Source organism: Anarhichas minor, unplaced genomic scaffold, assembly GCF_050575085.1.
Source record: "Anarhichas minor isolate MPS153535 unplaced genomic scaffold, ASM5057508v1 ptg000015l, whole genome shotgun sequence".
In the NCBI taxonomy this organism is placed as follows: domain Eukaryota; kingdom Metazoa; phylum Chordata; class Actinopteri; order Perciformes; family Anarhichadidae; genus Anarhichas; species Anarhichas minor.
This window is the reverse complement of record NW_027466461.1, coordinates 1,532,501-1,539,456: the sequence shown is the minus strand read 5'-3', so window position 1 is coordinate 1,539,456 and position 6,956 is coordinate 1,532,501. Positions and strand designations below refer to the sequence as shown.

The 6,956-nt window shown below is 41.7% G+C and overlaps 1 protein-coding gene across 2 annotated transcripts in view; it reads left to right on the top strand.

The window, feature by feature from the left end:
• The first annotated feature begins 6,106 nt into the window (after positions 1 to 6,106).
• Positions 6,107 to 6,956, top strand: part of LOC142950179 (storkhead-box protein 2-like) — a 27,130-nt gene continuing 26,280 nt past the window's right edge. For both annotated transcript variants that reach the window (XM_076092069.1, XM_076092068.1), the window contains exon 1: positions 6,107 to 6,254. The gene's annotated coding sequence lies outside the window, so the exon portion shown is untranslated. The remainder of the gene's footprint in view (positions 6,255 to 6,956) is intronic.

The following is a 6,956-nucleotide window of genomic DNA, read 5'->3' as shown; positions in this document are numbered from 1 at the left end:
CATCAGGCTGAGATATCTGCAAATACTGGATGGGTTGCTATGAAGTTGTTTTACAGATTTCTTACAAAGTACAAATTGTCACTAACTGTTTTATGCTTTTTGCCAATCACCTGTGCACCTTCAAATGTCTGCTATTTGTTTATTTGCAGCTGGCACACGGACCAGTTTGAAACATTTCAAGAGGCATTTTGTACAATGTCGAGTTTTATGATAATGTTAGGATTATTTATCGCAGAGGATACTGATTTAGATTTAGGTATACAGTTGATAGCTAATTTATTTATTTCATTACTTACTTTTAAATTAAATTTAGAAAGGGGTATTTATAGTTTTTATTCAATATTTATCTATTTCATTTCTGAATTATATATACAATAAATGTATACATATATATATATATATATATATATATACGTATACATTTATTGTATATGTATACATTTATTGTATATGTATACAATTATTATATATACATACAGTATATTGTGTATATATATATATATATACACATATACCCTCTAATGCAAATTTGTGAATTGTGATTTTGGGCTATACAAAATACATTGAATTGAATATTTATGTATGTATGTATATACGTGTATATACACATACACATGTATGCGTATGTATGTATTTATGTATATATATAATCTAATATTCTATTGTAAATTTATGAATGAATTGATTTGATTAATAGTTTTTCAGCCTGAATGGCTGTTGGACCATCCGATAAGCCGTTTGTTTGACGCCCTCTGACGCACTAGGAAAGCCTCACAGAGCTTGGCTATACATTAAAATACTGTGATTCACATCTCTACCTTCCTGTCTATCTTTTGCAAGAGAAACAACCACAGCTAGTTCGCTAAGAAGCTACATGCTAATGAAGGAAGCTGGCAAAAGTGTCATTTTGTATGAGGCAGGACATTTTCCATGTACCGAATCAATAACTGGTTCGTTGTGCTCAAGAGGTAAATACAACTCAGTGAATAATTATCACTTTAGTGTCTTATTCAAAACCTCTCTGATTAAAATGTATATTTGACTTCTTAGCATTGCACTCTTGGATGTCCTTGTTAAGCTGCCTCAGGTCTTGTCCAAACTGTCGGAAACAACAGATTTCAATGCTGAATCAGCAAGGTGCAGTGCTTATGGGAGAGGCTGCATCCCTTACATCTGACCAAAATAAATTCACATTTCACATATCCCAGGAACCCTTTAAGGCAGTGATTCTTAACCATGGGGCGCCACCTAGAGGGCCGCAAAAAACTTTCAGTTTTGCAGCTGTGGGCCGCGGGACCACATAGGTTATCAATTGAAGACACCAGAGATATTACTGTTATCCATGAGACGCTCAGTTACAATATAGCTTCCCACCACCTGGTGGCGGTAATGCGTCAGTCAGTTGTTTAACAAGCTCCAATAAGCAGAAGAAGACACTCAGCTAGCCTGTAGCAAATGTTATGGATAAGTTTTTAAAAAGAAAAAATGAAGACGACAGTGGTGCCATACCCCCCAAAAGTCTAAATGTGTGCGCAAGTACAATCCTGACTTTCTTAAGTACGGCTTTGTGAACGGAGGCAATGAGGCAGAGCCGAGGGCTCAGTGTGGAATGTGGGCTAATGCTACCAAACGAAGCACTGAAGCCTTCAAAAATAAAGCGACACCTAGCGCCGAAACATCCAACGCTCGTGGGAAAGCCTGTTGGGCTTCTTGTTGTGTATGCAGGTTATACACATGATAAATAAATGTCTTTGTGATCATCACATTGTATCATCTCATTTATTTGACAAGGGTTTTGCCTGTTCAACTCCGCGAGGACGCCGGCGTCCTCGATCCCCTCCCCTTCCGTTCCTACAGCTTGCTTGCGCAAACTACGTCACAAAACATGGCCGTGTTTGGTATCCCAGCATGCCCAAAATCCTCATCTTTGCAAAGAAATCATCGATTTTCTTTCATTTCTTATGGATTTTTCACAAAAGGAGCCCAAACACACACTGTCCAAAGTCGCCATAACCGCTGCAAGTCGGATCTTGCAGCATTTCGACGGAAAAAGACACATTACAGACCCGACAATGTGCTAGCGGATGTTACCATGGAGCTAGTGGCTTCAGAAAACGCTAGTCCTTATAGTACAAACCTTATCTTCCTCTTACATAAGCCGTGAACCAACGTATAACCTTGCGTTACTGAGCTACCCGCATACTCGATCGTGCGCTCTGTCGCAGCCATTACGCACAGCAAGTCCGCTACCCACACACCACGTCTTCGACCATATATATATAGATTTTGCAATTTGCAAAGGCTAAAAATAAAAGGAAAATACTATAATATCAAAATATAAAGGGAGAAACACCTTTAGTGTGTCAGAATATCATTTGGTTACCATGTGTCCATTTGGTTCTCCAAATATCCTTTGAGAGCTCCGCCTGGATCTCTTCATGGAAGAAACACTGTAGAATGGCCATACTTTGTCCAATCTTCTTCAAATTTGAGGCAGTTGTTCACTGATAGTGTAGTTACAGCCCTATACTGTCCTTTACCTGTACAGATACAGCCACAGGCAGTTATTTATACTGAAAGATACTTTTTTATTTTATGCGGACAAAAATCTTCCATTTTTACTGACTCCAAAGGCCCACTGCTCTGTTTCTATATGACCTACAGGTATTCTGACACTTTTGATGCATATAGTCACAGTGGTTCAGAAGCTACAGCCATTTTAATTTGGGTATGTCATTTTAGGCGGTTTTGCTCCAAAATAGGGGGGAGTTGAACAGGTAACAATATAGTTATTGAATACAAATCAAACCAAGAGTGAGATCAATTAGTTAAACTAATAGTGTTAATATTTGAATGGGCCCCGGGACACTTTGTACTTGAAAAGTTGGGCCCCGAGGTCAAAAAGGTTAAGAAACCCTGCTTTAAGGCCTTCAACAGGGGGTCCGCGGCGGTACTGCAGGGGGGTCGTGAATGTTTTGGTTGATTCGACAATTTTTCAAATATATATTTTTTTTTCCACAAATTTAAATGTCTTTAAATACACATTAACATGAATCTAACATATTGTATCAAATGGAGGCAGAAGATGTTATCTTTCAGTCAGAAATGCACACATTCAGCGACACACAGGAACTCTCAAGCTGGGCACCGGTTCACTCACAGGATGAGACTAGTCTGGACCTGTCCCTCCAAGCCTCCTGCACACAAAGAGGAGGACCCGCCCCTATCGCTGCTGTGCCAATCACGAGGCCGCATGTTCCATGCTGGGTCTGTCAGGTTCCCCTGATTGACCAAGAGCCTATTCAGTCCCCAGCTGACTAAGATCCCAAACACAAGGACGCATGCTGCAATATTATTTGAAAAGAAGATACCGTTGTTTTATTTGTTGTTTTTTTTAAATGACATTTACTTCACCCATGAATCCTTATGCAATCATTTTTGCATCACACCGCAGCTCTTATCCACAACAGCCAACTGCTGAGGCCAGTATATTATTATAAGTGTTTGGACATTGTTATGAGCGAAAATAGATCGTTTTGGAGCTCGACCAAAAAACATGAATGTGTCCATTATTTTAATAGTTCAGTATTGTATGAAAGATAACAGGTATGTTTATGCATAGCAGTGGCACTAATAGGCCATCACTCATTTTCGTTTCCACATTTATGTTTAAAATGAAAACATCAATTTGAATAGCTTGTATGCATGATTATCATGCAATTGACAGACAATGTTGATATTGGCATTGGTATCAGCTGACAAGGTATGTTTATAAATGGCAGTGGCACGGCCACCCTACTCACTGTACCTTGCACATGTTTAAAATAAAAACATGAATATATGAACCTGTGTATTATTTGAATAGCTTAGTATTGAATGCACAATAAAGAGGCATGTTTATACACGGTACTAGGCCCATTTAATATAAAACACTGTTATACAATATATATAGTCGGGGGTCCCTGCTCCATCTCTCTATCAGTTTGGGGGTCCTTTGCCTGAACAAAGTTGAAGACCCCTGCTTTAAGGCAATGTGAATTAAACGCTGACCGTGTTGACATGCTCCTTTGCTGTACTGTTGAGTAAATGTTGGTGGATTTGAATGCTTTACTTGCTTTTTGAACTGATATAGCATGCTACGGGAGTGCAAATCAGGGCCCCTGAAAAGAAAAGAAGGGGGACCCCCCTCCCCCCGTTTCACCTCTCTCTCTCTCTCTCTCTCTCATGTGAACTGTTTCACCCCAACAGTCCACCCCAGCTCAACAAGTCCCAACCAGCTTGTTCCTCAGAGCTGTCTTTTCACATGCTAATCACTTTCACATTACCACAGACATGTCTGCCGGCCTTCTTCTAACACTCAATACACCACTGTGTTCTTCTACCAGCCTGCTGTATCTGTCTCTGCTTTTTGTAGCGTTTCCCTCTTCTGTCTCTCGGCCCTTCTCTTATTCACTGGCTACTCAAAGATGCCCTCTCTGTTTCTGTTATAGTGGCCAAATGGCCCTCACAAAGCCTGCATGTTTCTACCAGCTGACAGCTGAGCACCGTAACAAAATCTGATGGTGTATGTAAAAACGTTATTGTTATGTATCTTGGAAAATGTGCCTATTCTAAATCAAGCAGGGCTGAAGTCTTAAGGATTGTGACTGTAAGTACAGAGCTGGAGACATGACATGGTTAGCCTAGCTTAGCATAAAGAAACAGCTAGCCTGGCGCCTACCAACACCTCTAAAGCTCAACGGGTTGTAAATCATTTGTTTAATCTATACACAAACAGAAATGCCAAGTCAACAATCTGTGGTTTTAGGGAGGAGTTACATGCTGGAACTGTTTCCTGGTGAAAACAACGACGTGGCAGACACGTTACTGTTGAATGTTGGACCGATTGTAAAGCCCTCTGAGGCAAATCTATGATTTGTGATATCGGACTATTCAAATACATGTGATTGAATTAAAGACCTGGAATAAGGTCTGTTGTTAACACAAGCATTCGAGATTTTAACGTTTTGTTCCACGTCATAAAATACAGTGTGAATATCGAGGCTTTAACGTGTGTCTAAATGAGACTACTTAACATCATCATGCCGACCACTAGTCCTCCTTTAGTTTAGTGGTGCTGATGTGAAGTCATGTGACCGTGGTGGACTTCCTTTATGGCCATACGTTAGCTTTTTATTGCTGTTGATTGCTTTCATGCCTCAAAAATCATAGAAGTGGTGTTCAATGTGAAGATTATCTATGTCTACGTATCATAAATGTTTGTAATTCTGAAATAATCCAAAATCAAATGGGAAACTGCTAACTTTAGAGGTTGGCCTACAAAAATGCGTCATCCCTGCAGCACTCTCTCTCTCTCTCTGTCTATATCTATACATCTATATCTATATAGATATATGTGTATATGTGTGTGTATGTAGAAGTGTAGAACTACTATTTCAACTTCCTTGTAATGGTAATATACTGTAACTCCACTGCTATATTTATATAAGCAATCGTTTCATAGTGTGTGTGCGTGTGTCCTACATCCAGCTTTAGTGTTCTAACTGGGTCACACCAGAACCCAGCTGCAGTACTGCAACACCGGCTAAGAGAGCATGTGTGCGCATACACACACACACACACACAGTGGAGCAGAGATGTACGTACAGCAGAGACAGGCTACAGAGATCTTGAAAGGGAAGAGACTGTGTGTGTATGTCTTGTCTGTGTGTGTGTGTGTGTGTGTGTCTGTGTGTGTGTGTGTGTGTGTGTGATAGCCACAAAGAGCAACTGGGGATGCGTTGTCATGGCAACCCTCTTGGCAGCCCGCCCACCAGCTTGTATGTCTGTGGGCATCACGCAGTGAGGGAGGGGAGAAAAAGCACGGGTGCAGAGTGAGGCGGTATGTGATTGGTCACACCCCCTTGTCTTTGTTTGGCGCAAGGGATTGTGGGAAGCCCTTGACTGAATGCTCATTTGTGTGTGAGTGGGAAAAGAGGGAAGGGGGGGGCTGTATGTATGTGTGTGTGTGCGCGTGAGACCAGAGGCGGACGACGCCTGTGTGTGTGTGTGTGTGTGTGTGTGTGTGTGTGTGTGTCAGAGAGAGAGAGAGAGGGGAGGGGGAGGAGCAGAATGTGTGTGAGAGAGAGGATGAGCTAGTGTGTGTGAGAGAGGGAAAGAGAGAAAGAGCTGCGCTACCATCAGAAGCTCTACTCGGCTTTTTAAATGGATTCTATTTGTTTTTTTATAAAAGGAGTGGATTACTATCAGCCAAGGTTTGAATCTGCCTGTCACACGCTGTCTCTGTCTTACTGTCTGTCTCACTGTTTCATTGGCTAGCCTGTTAGCAGCAGCTGCTAGTTAGCCTTAGCAGCATAGCGAGAGAGAGAGAGTGAGAGAGGGAGGTGCACAGAGAGAAAGGTACGAGTGATTGAAGAATGGATGCAGACATATTGTAGGAGAGGTAGATACTGGAGGTTTACAGAAAGCAAGAGAAATGGAAGGATGGAGGGAGAAATGGAGGGTGAGAAAGTGAGGGAGGGAGTGCATGACAAAAGGAGGGGGTGTGGTTTAGTGCTGTGGACAAAGGAGGCTGGCTGATTGTTTACTACCACTGCAGTGAGAGAGACATGGACGATCAATGTTCCATCATCCTCCCTCTATCACACACACTCTCTCTTTTGATTCACACAGCTGCTCCCCTCTTTCATCCTCTCCTCTGCATCACAGTTTTCTCTCCTAATCTCTGTCCCCCTCCGTATCATTTTCTCCTCCTCCTCTCCTGACTAGCTCTCTCTCTCCTCCTCTCTGTTTTTTGGACAGTGTAGTAGTAATGGAGTGAGCGGGACTGTAAGCTAACAGCTTCGGCTACAAAATGGCTCTTCTTTACCTCAAACTCAGGGATTCCGTCGGCAGGACTGGATCAGCAACACTCATGCTGATGCAGCTTGTGAACACTCAACAGTCTCACTGTTGAG